At 40.9% G+C, this 15908-nt stretch overlaps 1 protein-coding gene across 3 annotated transcripts in view; it reads left to right on the top strand.

Annotated features, from left to right (window-relative positions):
- SERTAD2 (SERTA domain containing 2) overlaps positions 1 to 15908 on the top strand; it is a 115070-nt gene that overhangs the window by 74732 nt on the left and 24430 nt on the right. For 2 of the 3 annotated variants that reach the window (XM_049650329.1, XM_049650328.1), the window contains one exon: positions 15322 to 15411. The exons of the other annotated variant lie outside the window; for it this stretch is intronic. The gene's annotated coding sequence lies outside the window, so the exon portion shown is untranslated. The remainder of the gene's footprint in view (positions 1 to 15321; positions 15412 to 15908) is intronic. 3 annotated transcript variants of the gene reach the window in all.

Here is a 15908-nt window from a genome sequence, read left to right as displayed (position 1 = left end):
TCAACACTACGATTTTAGACCTCAGGACTGTCATTTGCATTGCTTTGAGCTACTAAGTCTATAGTAATTTGTTACAGCAGCAAAAGGAAACCAATACCACTGTGAGAAGTATAAAATGCAGATTCTTTTCTTTTTTAAGTTTATGTATTTTAAGAGAGACAGCACACATGGGGGAGGGGCAGAGAGAGGAGGACAGAGGATCTGAAGTGGACTCAGTGCTGAGAGCAGAGAGCCTGATGCAGGGCTCAAACTCATGAATCGTGAAATCATGACCTAAGCCGAAGTCAGACGCCTAACTGACTGAGTCACCCAGGGACCCCTAAAATGCAGATTCTTAAGCCTCTCTCACAGAGATAATATTTTAGCAGAGGTGGGTGGGGTCCAGGGATGTGGGGTTAAACTAGTCCCTAGGTGATTCACTGGCCTGTGGTCCTTGGATCTCACCTACAGAGTTATAAATATACCCATAAATCATTTATTATTTCCCTTGGAAGTTCAGAGGTGGGCATTCCTAGGTCAATTATTCTCTTTAAATTGTTTTTTTAATGTTTGTTTATTTTTGAGAGAGGGAGAGATAGGGCGTGAGCAGGGGAGGGGCAGAGAGAGAGGGAGACACAGAATCAGAAGCAGGCTCCAGGCCCTGAGCTGTCAGCACAGAGCCCGACACGGGGCTTGAACTCATGGGCCATGAGACCATGACCTGAGCCGAAGTCAAGCACTTAACTGACTGAGCCACCCAAGCGCCCTTTGGTTGTTCTCTTCAGCTCAGTGACGTCATCAAGAGCCCAGGCTCCACTTCAACCTCTACCCCACCACCCTCAGTGCGTTGAACTTTTGTCCTTAGCCTCCTTAAACTCTGTACACCGGAAGACACCGCATCCTCACACAGCCAGGAAGGGGAGAGAGAGCTCTCTCTGCAGGCCTGTGTGCCCCTCACTTTTTAGTCAGGGTGGTAAAATTCTTCCCCAGAGCTCCCAGCAGACTGACTTCCCCTTACAGCCCACTAGCCAAAACCGCATCACCTGCCCACCTCCAGTAACATGGGAGGCAGCGAGAATCCTTGAGTTCTCCTCCTCCTCGTACATCCCCTCAAACGACACTCCCCTCTTAACCTAGCTGTGACCTCTGTCCTCCAAAATGACCCTTTAGTGCCAGTTCTTCGTCCTTTTAAATCATCTCATGTCCCACCCTTCACTTTGAGAAATAAATGCATTGTCTTATTTAATCTTTGTGACACCATGGAGTTGATAATATTTCCCCTGTTTTTACAGTTAAGAATCAGAGATTGAGAAACACGCCCAGGGTTCATTGGTGGAAAGCTCCTAAGTGGCAGGTCTGTCTTAACTGTAAAGCTCAAGCCCTTAACCATTACACCCACTGGTTACACAACTGCTTCTCAGTTGTTTGATTTTGGTGGCACGTTCTCAAATGCTAGAGCTTTTGGCACACTTGAAGAGATTCAAAACACAAAGCAACACTCAGCAGATCAATCATTACAACACAATTACCATCATTGGAGGGTTTTGCGAGAGGAGAGGAGGACATGACCTGACTTTTGTTTTAAAAGGATCATTGGCCACTGTCTCGAGAATACACAGGCGACAAGACTATTGCAATAATTGCTTCCCCTCTTACTCAGGGTAAAAGCCAAAGTCGTTGCGTTGGCTTATTAAGGCCCTCCACAACCTGCCCCCTTCTCATACCTCCTCTCCTTCCACTCTCCCCTTCACTTCCTCCTCCACTCGCTCACCCGCCCCTCCTTTCCTTATTGACATGGAGCCCTCGGGCATGCTCCCCACTGCTAGTATTTTCTCTTCCCTCTGCTGGGAAAAATCTTGTGCTGGGCTTCAGTTCTTACCTCCTTCAGGTCTTTACTTCTTGTCATCTTCTCAGCAGGCTTTCTTAACCACCTCTTCAAAATCACCCGCCCACCCCCCCCAACACACACGCCCAGGCACACATTCCCCAGCTTTCCTTCCTGTTTTATTTTTCCGTATAGCACTTAATTTCTAACATGCCATATAATTTACTAATTTATTGTGTTTTCTCTTTCCTCTCACTAGCATGTAAGAGCCATGAGAACAGGGATTGTTGCGGGTTTTGTTTGTTGCCACATTCCCAAGTCCCAGAACCTAGGGCACAGTAGGCATTCAATAAATAGTTGTTGAATGAATACAATTTTTATGCGCAGCTCTGATTAGTTCTAAGGAGTAAATTCCTAGAAATGAAAAGACTACATTACAGCATATTGATATATATACATTTTTTAATTATTGCGTTTATTTATTTTGAGACAGAGAGACAGACAGACAGACAGGGTGTGAGTGGGGGAAGGGCAGAGAGAGAGGGAGACACAGAATCCAAAGCAGGCTCCAGGCTTTGAGCTGTCAACACAGAGCCTGACGCGGGGCTCGGACTCACAAACCGTGAGATCATGACCTGAGCTGAAGTTGGACACTTAACCAACTAAGCCACCCAGGTGCCCCTGGCATATGGATATTTTAAAAGGCTCTTCATACCCATGACCAAACCCTGTCTTCTCAAGGTTGAATCCAGTCACACTTTCATCAGTGGCTCTGGCATCCCAGCCCACTGTGCCCGCACATTGTAATCAGGGTTAACACATCTGTAGTCAGCTTGGGATGTGGCAATCATATTTCCTTTTAATTTATATTACTTTGATTAGATGAATTTGTATTTGGTTTTTTCATGCATTTCTTCTTTTGGTGACCATTAGCTTATATCCTTTGCTCATTTTTCTAATTTAGCGTCAGTGTTTTTCTAATGTAGTATTGGTGTTTTTCTTTCTTATTCTTTTTTAATGTTATTCATTTCTGAGAGAGCGTGAGTGGAGAAGGGGCGGGGGGGGGGGGGGGGACAAAAGATCTGAAGCAGACTCTGCGCTTACAGCAGCAAGCCCAGTGCTGGGCTGAAACCCGTGAAGCGTGAGATCATGACCTGAGCCGAAGTTGGATGCTCAACCTACTGAGCCACCCAGGTGCCCTCCCTCCCTTTTTTTTTTAAGTTTATTTATTTATTTTGAGAGAGAGAGAGCACACCAGAGAGCTTGAAAGAGCAAGGGAGGGGCAGAGAGAAAGGAAGAGGGGGCGGGGAGAATCTCAAGTAGGCTCCACGCTGTCAGCACAGAGCCCGATGCAGGGCTGTACAAAGGGCTCAATCCCACAAACCATGAGATTACAACCTGAGCCAAAATCAAGAGTCTGATGCCTAACCAACTGAGCCACCCAGGTGTCCCGAAATTGATGTTTTTCTAATTGATTCATAAGTACTTGTTTGGCTATCAGGTTACTAAGTCTTTGTTAACTGTGTTACAGATATTTTTCCTAGTTTGTCATTTTTCTTTTAATTTTGCTTATGGCGCTTCTTGGTATATAGTTTTGTAGTATAATCATTTTAACTCTATGTTTCTTCTTTTGCTTTGTGTTTGGAAAGGTCTTGTCTACCTTTCAGATCAATTGTTCATCTGTAATTTCTTTTAATGTTATAATGTCTTTATACTGTGGCGTGTTTCAAGTTTTTCTTTTCGTTTTTTAAGTTTATTTTGAGAGAGAGGAGAGAGAGAGAGGGAGAAAGCGTGAGCACGTTTAGGGGAGGGGCAAAGAGAGGGAGAGAGAGAATCCCAAGCAGTCTCCACGCTGTCACTGCAGAGCCCGATGCAGGGCTCGAACTCACGAACTGCGAGACCACGGCCTCAGCCAAAATGAGGAGTTGGACGCTCAACGAACTGAGCCCCCCAGGCGCCCCTCAAGTTTTTCAGTGCACATCCATTTGTATTTTTCTTTTGTCAGAATCCAACTCTATTATTACAGCTTTTTAACATCTTATATAAAATTTATTTTTCTTCATTTGTTGGTTATTATAAATAACTTTTAAGATTGTTCTGTCAAATTCAGGAATAGATGTAGAATTAACGTCCAAAAATAAAAGTCAGATGATGCCACTCTCTCACGGAAAATATTTTAATGATCCCTCATTGCCTTCGGAATATAAAGTCCAAACTCTTTAATGTGGCACCCAAGGCCTTCCTAGACATGCCCAGCTGAACTCCTTAGTCTTGTATGTAGCTACTTCTTGCTTGCAATTTAAACTTCGGATCTGTACCCATATCCACTGCTATTTCTCACCTCCCTGTCTCTGCTGCTAATGACCTTGACTAATCCCCATTTGTCTTAAAACCGACACCATGGCTTTCACACTGGCCAGGCTCTGTGGCCACGCATATGTGTCCATTGTCACTCTGTGTCTCTATCACCACATAACCCACTGCATCACATCGATGAGTTAGTTTTTCCCGTGAACTTGGTGGGAGCATCTCTTGTTCATTTTGTATTTTTAGTACCTCGTGTGCTACCAGTCGTGCAGCAGGTGGTGTAGATGGATTAGAGGGGGAATATTCAAGACTGGAAGTAGGGAGATGGATTGTTGCCGTAATCGAAATCAAAGATGATTAGGGTCTTGACTAGGGCAGTGATGGGAAAAATGGAGAGGAAGGGACATATTTGAAATGTATTTAAGAGGGAAAATTGGCAGGACTCTATGTCTGGTTAAATGCGAGGGAAAGAGAGAGGGAAGATACTTTGAATCTTAGATTTCCAACCTAGACACCAGGGGTACCTTGTTGGTAACTTAACCATTCTTAGGCATTCAAGAGGAGGTGCAGATTTAAGGAAAATACGATTAGGACAATTTCAGATGTGCTGTGACTTGGAGGTGCCTTTATGGTACCCAGTGGAGATGTCTAATAGGCAATGGGATAGAAATAGGCTAATTATATACTTTTATTGTTCAAACCAGGACCGTTTTGAGATTGAAACAGGGTGCTATTAGTAATTATGCCATGACAAGCATAAACTAGGAATGACCCTGACAAACTGGGATATATGGTCTCTCTCTCTATAAAGGTCAGATATGAAGCTCAAAGAGAAAGGTCTGGAATGTGGTTAATGGTTTGTGAATCATTAGCATATAGATGCCCTGAGAGTGGGTGAGGTTGCCTGGGGGGAGTTTATAGGATGAGAAGAGAAGAAGGAGCAAAAAGAAAACCATAGGGAATACAAACATTTGGATAGTGATTATCAGTGGGCAGAATGTTCTCAAAACACTCGTGTCTTCACATTTTCCTGAAGATTCTGATATCCTAACCAACCACCCCCATTCCCCACTCACCTCAATTACCCTCTATGGTCCCAAATTGCAACCGGAGGTGATTTTGGAAAAAAGTCAAGAACTATAGGTTTATAGGGAGGTCAGATGAAGGGGAGCCAGCAAAGGAAACTCTAAGTGTCCAGAGAGATAAGAACCAGCAGGCTATAGTTTAACCAAACTCACTGAAAGAGATGGTTGGAGGTGGTCAGTAATGTCAAATGCTACCGAGGCGCTCAGTAATGTGAGGAACTGGGAAGAGTGTCCATTGGCCTTGGTGCTTAGAGGGCACTGGGTGCTCTTTTCTAGGGGTGGTCAGTAGTGTCCTGCAGACGCCAGAGGAAGGAGGAGGGGCTAAAGCAGTGAAGGGTAGAGACAGGAGCAGCTACTGGTCTCCCTGCAGCACTGAAGCACAGAAAGATTACTTCTTGCTTTAAAACTGAAGACAGAGAGTGTTGGGTCCATAATTTATTGACTTCAGGAAGGAGCCAGTGGAGAGGGCAAGGCTGGGTGTAGACGAGAGGGAAGAAATAGCAGTTTGTAGTCATATTTAAGCTGTTTTCCTTGGACTGGTTTTCTCGTCAGGAATACCTGTGTTGTCCTAGAGTTGAATGCCACCAACCCATTCCAGTAGGAGTCACTTTGACTTTGAAAAACTTATCATTCAGATATCTTTTTATTTGGTTAGCCTGGGGTCTGGATTTTTCTCCCAATTTTTTACAAAAGACTCAAGATGGAAACCTTTGACTAGAATATAAATTCATCTCCCAGTTGCACTGATTTGCTGAAATGTCGCTAACAAAGTGTTAATAACCCATCAAGCTAGACTTATGGGTGGATATGATATATCCTTGTTGATAGATTTAGAAACACATATTGTAGATGAATCTATTCTTTTAGAACACATATGTGTGTGTTTATGCAGTACTGTATGTCTTAGAAGGAAAAGTGAGTTTTAAACTGAGAATTGATTTTTTTTTTCCCCATGAGAAGCTCCATTAAAAAAAAAAAACAAAAAAAAAAAACTTTAAGTTTCAGAATAGAAACTGTTCCGTTTTCTGATCTGCTACCTCATAGTAAGAAGTTAGTTGTAAGGTTAACTTCCTCGGAGAGAAGAAGGCAAGGACACCAGCAAATGGAAAAGAAAGGTTTAATTGCTCTGCAAAGGCCCAGACATGCTCTGAAAAGTAAAGATTTCAGGCTTAATGTGCACAGAACAAAAGGCCGTTGTGAACTGTGTACAAGAGTTGGTGAGAGTTTGTATTCTGCCCCTTTTTTCTGTGGGAGTTATTTCCTGTTGTTGACTAGAGTTCTTTATTTAGAACCACCTAGCTTCAGAATGCCTGCTAGCACGCAGAAAAGTGTGTATTTAAAACATAGGCTTATTTCAAGACAATCTCTGAAAAAAGTCACATTACCCATGCACTGAGACAACATCATGTCCCCAAAGGTCAGGAGAGCATGTGGGCTTTATTTCTATGCCTATGTGGAGAGACATAAAATAAGAAAGAATCAAAATGCATTTGGTATAGCAGCCAGTGGTCACCTCAACACCAAGTGAGAGATATTTATTTCATGGGGAAAGTGTGTTTCCGTTGTTTTAGAATGCACAGACACATACGTGCACACGATTTCACTTTTTAGTGCTAAATGCATTATTTGGCATATTAATCAAGTAACAAGCCTTCCTATTTTGTGAGGAAACTTTGATCTTTTCTAGCATGATAGAAGTTAGCCTGTTGGGTGAGAAATACATGGACTTTATCCCAGTTATTCTCTTACAGTTGACCTGTCAGCTGGGCTTCCTGTTAAGAACTTTAGGTTACTGTAGAGTCATCATTGGATTTTACAGTCTGTTATTAGGAGAGAGAGAAGGATAATATATCAAAATGAGTGTAAGGAATAAGTTATTACTGAAATAATGGGGAATGAATAAATACATTAAATATAAATACTGCTCAATGCTTTATTAATAGAGATTAAGAAATTGTGGGAGAAAAACTTCTGAAGTTCTACTTCATGGGGACCATAAGGAAGAAAGAAAATAAGGTGTATTTTTTTAACCTGATGAAATCTAAATCAATAAATTCACACTGTGTATTCCAGCATACTTACTTGGCTTTTCATGTTTGTAAAAAAGAAATTAAACATTATAGATAAAAGAGAAGCCACCTGTGTGTCTCTCCCTGATTCCATTTCCCTCCTCTGTTTACCAGAGGTAACCACTTTCCTAAACGTTTTTTTATCTCTAATGTTTTTATTCTGTAATTGCATGCCTATGTATTTGTAAACAATGTATAGCCATATTTTACATGTGTTAAAAGATTTTATATAGTGAGATTATACTGTACATGTTTAACAGCTTGCTTTGTTTTACTCAGCATTATGTTTTTTTTTAAGATTTAGCCACGTTGATATAGGTACCTTTAGTACTTCTTAACCACTATAGTTTTCAAGTGTATCAGTTTACTCTTACCTTGGTGAACATTAAGGTTGTTTCCAATTTTTAGCTGTTATAAGCAAAGCAGCTACAAATACTCTTCTATGTTTTCATGGGGGATAAAAACAAGAGTTTCTCTAAGATTCTAGATTCAGCTCTTCTCATCCAGAATTCCTCCAGAGAATTAAGCCCCAGTACCCTAAGACATCCATTATATGTAATGAATTAACTTCCTTCCTGTAAATCTAGAATGATTCCTGTGTTTGGGCTGGAGTTAGGGACTGACACCTGCCCCTGAGAGCGATCGTGTGAATCCCTTTCTAATTCTTGAGTTCATTTGGGAGGCTTCAAATCAGCCGTGATGGGGCTATTTACACCACAGAAATCAGTACATGCTACAGATAAAGGCTTCTTTCCGCATCGACCCAGCCAGTTGGTGAACATTTACCAACACACGACTGGTTTTTAACTTTATACCATCCATGGGAGAACTGAGGAAATAGGCACTTGAATCATTTTCTGTAGGGCTTATTTTTTTCATGGCACCCCAGTAAGAGAGGCTGCATGTCTGTGGGTAGAGTGGATGCATCTCCAACTTTACTAGTTCATCTCAGATTATCTCCAAAACAGTCAATCTGATAGCTGTGAACTATCTTTTTGTAATTTGCATTTTTCTTATTACCGGTGAGATTGAGTTATCTTTTCACATGTTTGTTGGACATTTAAGTTTCTTTCCTCTTTAACCCACTTTTCTGTTGGGTTTTAGGACTTCTAAAAACTTGATTCAGAAAAGCTCTTTATTCTGGATACTAATCGTTTGTTGATTATATGAATCACATATGTCATTCCACAGCCTTTAGCTTCCCTTTATTTTGTTTGTAGTGTATTTTGTTTAATAGGTGTTTAAGTTTAATGTAATCACATTATTGATCTTTTTCTTTACGGTTTCTGCACTGGGTGTCTAGTTTCTGAGTAGTCAGAATCTCGGCAGGAAACAATTTCATTCAAATGATACAACTTACGAGACTTATTAAAGGGACTTTTTACAGAGATGTGACAAAAGTTGAGGCATGGAAGACCAACAACAGTAGGAAGCTGTTCCTGTCCTTAGATCTGAGAGAAGGGGAGGAAATGGTATTGCTTGTATTCGGCAGAGTTGATATCCTGGAGAAGGGGGCCACCGCAGAAGCTGTGGGTGTGGAGGGATGGATACTGCCATGACAGGGGTTCAAAGCAGGAAGGGTCACGAAAGAAACACCCAAGCCTCTTTCCCCTCTGACCCACTGGCCTCCTTCTGGTGCCTTGCTTTTGCTGAATCCAGCTGGCAGCTAGTTGGCGAAAGAGCTTAGTCCCGAGGGGGTCAACATTTCAAGGCACAGAGCAAAGCAAAAGCAAGTGAGTCTGAATCTTAGCAATCAGACCATAATCTCACATTCTTTATCCTGAGGCCATAAACATATTCTCCTATATTCTCTCCTTAAAAGTTTTATTTATTGGGGCGCCTGGGTAGCTCAGTCAGTTAAGTGTCTGACTCCTGATTTCAGCTCAGGTCATGGTCATGAGTTCGAGCCCCATGTGGGGCTCAGCACTGGCAATGCAGAGCCTGCTTGGGATTCTCTCTCTGCCCCTCCCCACTCGTGTTGTCTCTGTCTCTCTCAAAATAAATAAATAAAGACTTTAAAAAAGTTTATTTAAAAAAGTTTTATTTATTTTTAAAAAAGTTTTATTTATTTTTAAAAAATGTTTATTTTGAGAGAGAGAGAGAGAGCGAGCGAGCGCACAAATGGGGTAGGGGCAGAGAGAGAAGGAGAGAGAAAAATCCCAAGCAGGCTCGCATGCTGTCACTGTGAAGCCCGATGTGGGGCTTGATCTCACGAACCATGAGAATGTGACCTGAGCCAAAATCAAGAGTCAGATGCTTAACCGACTGAGCCACCCAGACGCCCCTCTCCTTAAAAGTTTTAAAGTTTTGTTTTACGTATTTAGATTTAGTCCACCAGAATATATGTTTTGGAAAGATATTAGGTACTTAATTTTATTTTCCATGCAGTTAATCAAGTGGCCCTTAGCCATTTATTGAATAATCTGCTCTTTCCCCCTGATCTGTAATATCAGACCTGTCATATTATACACTTTCTTATATGCGTGGGTCTATTTCTGCACTTGTCAATTCTGTTCTGTTGATCTATTTATCTATCCCTATGACACAGCACTCTCTTAATTACTAGTAATTTATAATAAGCCTCGGTATCTGACAGGACGCATCCCCCATTTTGTTCTTTAAACTTACTACAGCTATCTTTTGCTCTTTGCTATTCCAGATGATTTCTGGATTTGCTTACCAAGTTCCATGAAAAGAAAAGGGGTATTTAAATTGGAATTGCATATAATTTATTGATGAGTTGAGGGGAGAGAGAAGTGATATTTATAAAGTATTAAGTATTCTTGTTCATAAGTGGTATAGTTCCCCATTAATTCTGTTCTTTTCATCTGATGAACTTTTGGAAAGATTTCTGTTTTCTCACTTTTCATTTTTGGCCGGATGTGAAAATAGTAAATCCGAAGTCTTTATAGCTGTTATTTTTTTTTATCACAAAAACTAGAAGTATGATGTTTAACGGTTCTAAAGTGGTAACAAATGAGAATGGATTGAAAATGAACATCTGATGCATTACAATTTTTGTCAACCTTTTTGTAATTTGGGTCTTAATTCCTAAAATGAAGTTAAAAGGAAATATAAATGGTGCTGAAATTACCAGTATTATTCCCACAAAAGCTAGTGCTAGGATGGACTGTGCTGCCGTGTGTAATGAGGCCAAATGAATAATTAGTGAAAGTCAGGGAATCTGGCACTTTTTAAGTGAGTTTTTTTATTTGATGTAATCCTTTCACATTTATGTTTTCTCTTAAGAGAATCATTTTTAGGAATGATTAGATATATGTATTGTTTGAGCAAACTCAAGTTCGTAGCGTGTAATTTGTAACAGAACAGAACAGCAATGGGCGTCTATACTATAGATGATATTCTCTCATTCTCCTTTCTAAATTTGGTGTCACACAGATTCAACTTCTGTTTTTAAAAAGGGAAGTTACATATAGCTCATTCACACTATTATTTTCCCCTTAAAAGCCAGTTTCTCTGATAATTGTCCATTTAAGGAGTTTCATATAACTCAAACAAGACTTCTCTGAGAAAACAGTTTTGAAACAAATGTTACTTAGCAAGATTAAATTTTTGGTTCAATATTTAAAGCATGTTTAGCAAAACAATTGACTGGTGACACCAGGGTATCTAATGTGTTAGTGTTTAGCTGGGATGCTTGCTTTATGTCTTCCTACTTCGACTTCACTCTGTGTGTTTCTGAAATTTTAAATTAAAAAACCTTGTAACTTAAAAATACAACCTTTTTTCAATTTAAAGCAAGGGACCGGTATGATTGGACAGTTTGATAATTTTGAAAAAGTCTTACTGTTTATTCTGGCAACAGAATAAACTTAAAAAAAAAACTTTAATAAACTTAATAAAAACTTCTACATTGGTGACTAAAAGAAAAGATAAAGTCTACACCATTTTACCCAGGTGTTGCCTCTTCCAGAAAATCCAATAAAAAAAATGCAAAGGTCAAACAAGTGGATTCATTTTTAGTTGTTATACTATGTTTCCATTGAAGCTGGGTTCTCTGTCAACATGTTTCTTTTCTAATGATGCCTCATAGCCTGAACTTGGAGGCATTTCCTGGGCATCTCTACACATTAAAGCTTGGAAATTTTTTAACTTCTCAGGGTAGAATTTTCATAGCTGGGACTTCAAAAATGGATTAAGTATATTATTTACATTCCCCAAATTACCATCATTTTCCTAAGTGACTTCTTTATTCATAGGTGATTTAAAGGTACACAATCCTAGATAGTTTCTACAATAGATATGAGACCATGTATATAGCAGAAAAGAGAATTTAGTCTAGCCAGTCATATAAATGCTTGGTTTTGAAACATAAAAGATGGCCAGCATTAGAGTAATACTGTTAAAACCAATTACTTTTGCTGTCATCGTCTTACCAAGTTTTCCTGGAAGTTAATATTGGTTGATGATGTTCATAACATATTTGGTTATTGGCATATTTTTTTTATATTCCATGACCAAGAGGGCAGGAAGGTGCCAGTGAGAAGTGGTCATTTGAACCATCCAGGTAATCACTGGAAAATTTGCATAGGCAAGTCTTTTCCCCCCCATAATTATCAAATGCTGCTGTGGTTTTAAATACCATTTGACCAAGACTTTTATTTCTTAAAGTAAGTAGGAAGAGAAAACCTTTGTAAAGAATACAGAATGGTGGAATTTCAGCAGTAATTTATCTGCGAGGTTACTTCCCCAGTCGTGAGACTGTATAGATTAATAGTACTTTGTGAGTGCCCATTAGTCCTTTTAGCTATGTTAAACCCAAATGCATATTTTAGAATTGCTGAAAAGCAGTTACAAGGACAATATTATATTGCTCACAGCAGGAAAGATTAACCCCTTGACTTTATGAAACTGGGTATAAACACTTCAGCATTCCTTAAATTATTCATTCAGTGAAAACTTAACAAATATCTGCCGTGTCAGGTTCTAGACAAAGCAGTAAACATGAGTGAGGGGACTGAATGGTGTGATGAGTTTTCTTTCTTTTCTGTTGTGTTGTTTATGGGGTATTACTTTTGTGGGCTAAAAGGGGATGCTAACAAAGCTGACAAGCAGGGTTGGGGTTCTTTGGGTAAGACGTAGAATTGTTGTTATTTTATGACTCTAGTATAGGGTCGAAGCAAAGTGGTGTCCAGCTCCTGGCACAGCACTACCCTCCTGGTGATCTCTGCACGTCGACTCTGTACTTCCTGCCTATAACCCAGTCTCCCTCCTTGAGCACTTCATACTCTTCTCAAGACACTCAGCTTGCGTCTTTCCTGGCTTCCACAATTTCAGTGAATGTTAGGAATCACAGCCTCCAGACCTTCTTTGTCCCTGGGAGTCAGCTTGATAAAGGCTGACTTAATTGGCTGGTTCATCTCCAAGCCTCTGTTTACTCCTCTGTAAGACGTGGGAAGGAGGACCTGTCCTGCCTGTGGCACAGGGAAGGTGTTTTGAAGAGCGGACAAGTAAATCCGTATGAAAATGCCTTATAAACCATCCTGCTTCTATCCAAACGTTGGGGTTGGGGGCGGGGTGACTTGAACCATAACGGGTAACAAATCCAGGAGAATGTGGATAGATTGCTCAAATCTGTCTTCTAGATAGGAAAATGATTCCAAGAACATATTCTGTTGAATGGAGTATATTATCATTATTTGTACTTCTCCTTTCTTTTGGAAATTTGTGAATGTGAAGTTGGTTTTATATTCTTCCAGTTTGAGCAGGTTATCTCATTTGAGTCTAAAACTCCCCTATGGGGGTAGTCTACATTGTAATCACTTTTTTATAGTCTCCTAGCTCTGGGAAGGGGCTACAGAAATCGTTGACCCTGAGCACCTCCTTTTGAAGGGTGTGAAAGCAGGCCCCATGATGCTAAGCGTCTGATTTAGCCTCACGGCTGGCTGTGGCTGAGGAACTAGACCCCAGATCTCCCGACCAACAAACAACCTGTGCTGTTTTCCCTGGAACTGGGGCTGACCCTAAACCTGTGACATGGGAGATTAAGACACTAAAGAGTCAGTCATAATTAAGTGATTTATTTGTACAAGATCTTCAAACTCCTACTCCGGGACTCATCGTCCCCCTCAGACTGGTTCCCGAGGACAGGGAAGGTCTGGAGGCTGTGCGGTCTCAAACATTCATTGACGCTTTCTGTGGGTGCCAGTGATGCTGAGTGTCTTGAGAAGAGTATGAAGTGCTCAAGAAGGGAGAATGGTTTATAGACAGGAAGTACAGAGTCGACACGGAGAGGCCCTCGAGAGGGTAGTGCTGTGTGGGGAACAGAGGACAATAAGAGATGCTTATGAGAAGCCACCACCAGTCCTAGTGGAGCAGCATCTAGCAGGAAGGAAACAGAGTTGTTACCAGTAGTTTCCACCTGAGGAGAGGGTGAGAGCTGTAGTCTCTTAAGAAGGGCTGCTCCAAATTGGGCCTCGCAGTTTATCAGAAGGTTTTTTTTTAAGTTTATTTGTTTATTTTGAGAGAGAGAGAGAGAGAGACACAGAGAGAACAGGCAGGGGAGGAGCAGAGATAGAGGGAGAGAGAGAATCCCAAGCAGGCTTCTCCCTGTCAGCATAGAGCCTGGTGCAGGGCTCGAACCCATGGATTGTGAGATCGTGACCTGAGATGAAGATTGGAATGCTCAGCTCAACCAACTCATCCACCCAGGCATCCCTATCTGACGATTTTAGTGGAAAATAGTGGCAAATGAAATAAGAAGGAAAGTAATGCCCAGCAGAAGCCATTTTTTTTCCTAGCAATGGTGAGAAGGGACTAATGAACAATGCTAGGGGAAAAAAAGGTTTTAAAAGCATTTTCTTCAAATATTATCATTAAGATATTTTAAATATTTAAATATTGCCAGATTTTTTAAAAGGGAAGAAGGCATATCTCTAACAGAAGAATAACCTTCTCTCAGAACATAAGGGGCTGTCAATGCAGAGCAGTCCCATAATAATTAAGGAAGCTTTGCAAAAGCAGCCCTTCACTGGAGTTGAAGATCTGCTTGTGCGAATGAACCATGACTTCAGGGAGAAACGGGGGAAAAGACCTGACAAAAGTAGGTGGAGGAAGAGGTGGAGGGGGAGTCTGCAGAAGTGGATGTGTTAACATGTTCCATTGGCACAGTGACCTTTTAAATCGCTAGTGGCTGCAAAGTACTGAACCTGTCTGTGCCACCTTCTCTAGAGTGTTGAGGTTTCCAAATCCTTCTGTCCCGTATGACTCCTTGGTTATCAATGAGGTGATGTGACTCCCAGAAGTTTATTTTAAAGTTAACAGTTTTCAGGGGTGCCTGGGTGGCTCAGTCGGTTAAGCATCCGACTTCGGCTCAGGTCATGATCTAACGGTTCGTGAGTTCGAGCCCCGCATCAGGCTCTGTGCTGACTGCTCAGAGCCTGGAGCCTGCTTCCGATTCTGTGTCTCCCTCTCTCTCTGCCCCTCCCCCGTTCATGCTCTGTCTCTCTCTGTCTCAAAAATAAATAAAACATTAAAAAAAATTTTTTTAAGTTAACAGTTTTCAGTCGTCAGTGAATGAGAAGTCCAGGTTCAGGAAGGATGTCTATATTTTCCATAAAGAGATTATTTAGCCTAGCTGGCCGCATACAATATGTTTCAATAACTGAAATGTTTATTTTCTTTTTTTTTCCCGAAGACCAATAGTTTCAAGGTGTATACGTGGATGATTATTACTAGTATTTCAAGTGGAACCGGAAAGATAAAATGTAATAAGGGAGAAAGAAAAATTAAAGTGTAAAACTGTTTTAAAGTCTTTGTTTCTCAGTTTATATAACCAGCTTGTCCTGGTGTCATTTCTTGGGTGCATGCTAATTAAGTGCTAAAAGTGGCCTTCAGTCAGTGAAGTCGTCTCGTAGTTTGCAAGATGTGAAGGTACAGAAACTTTCAAAGAGAAGCAGTGAAGTGCGAACTAGTAGCCAGAACTACAAAGCCGTGTTGAGAAGTAGCTCTCTGAAACTAAACCAGTGAGTATTTTTATAATTTACCATTACAGTTCTGTACTTACAAAAGCAATGTTTGTTTTCTCCCTAAACAGATATGTTCCTGATAGTTAAATGCGGATGACTGGCCTAATTTCTTAAATGTGAAAGCGAGAAGGAGAAACTCTAAACTCTAAATCCTGAGGGTAGGATTATTTTAAATGGGCTTGTTAATGTCCCAAAGAGTGGGAGTGAAAACCACACTTACATGTTCACTAAACATTTCTTGTTCATGTGCTGGGAATAAGCAATGATTTTTTAAAAAGCGTGCCGTTGCATACTGAAGGGAGTTGACTTCAAAAGCTCAGGGAGAGCCTTTCCTTATCTTGGTGGAATTGGGTTCCTAGGGCCAGGCAGGGATTGCTGTGCTGGCTTGCGGGGGCTCGGGCTGGGGGAGGGGTGGTTAACCACCTTGTGTCTGACCACATCGGCAGCTGTTGAAGCTGCCACTTCACGATTTGACAAAAGATACCAGACTCTAAAAGGGGGGGAAGTGGAACTCCTACTATATAACGTGCACACTGTTAAGATGTTACTACCTTCCAAGGTGTGGAAAGGCGAAAACCTTTTCACTTGAAAACTCAAGTTGCTCTCCTAAGAATGCAAACCTTTCCTGAATTACATGCCTTAGCAGAATCACGGG

This window comes from Panthera uncia (genome assembly GCF_023721935.1).
Source record: "Panthera uncia isolate 11264 chromosome A3 unlocalized genomic scaffold, Puncia_PCG_1.0 HiC_scaffold_11, whole genome shotgun sequence".
NCBI classification, from domain to species: domain Eukaryota; kingdom Metazoa; phylum Chordata; class Mammalia; order Carnivora; family Felidae; genus Panthera; species Panthera uncia.
The sequence above is the reverse complement of the archived record's forward strand: the minus strand, read 5'-3'. Positions and strand labels throughout refer to the sequence as shown.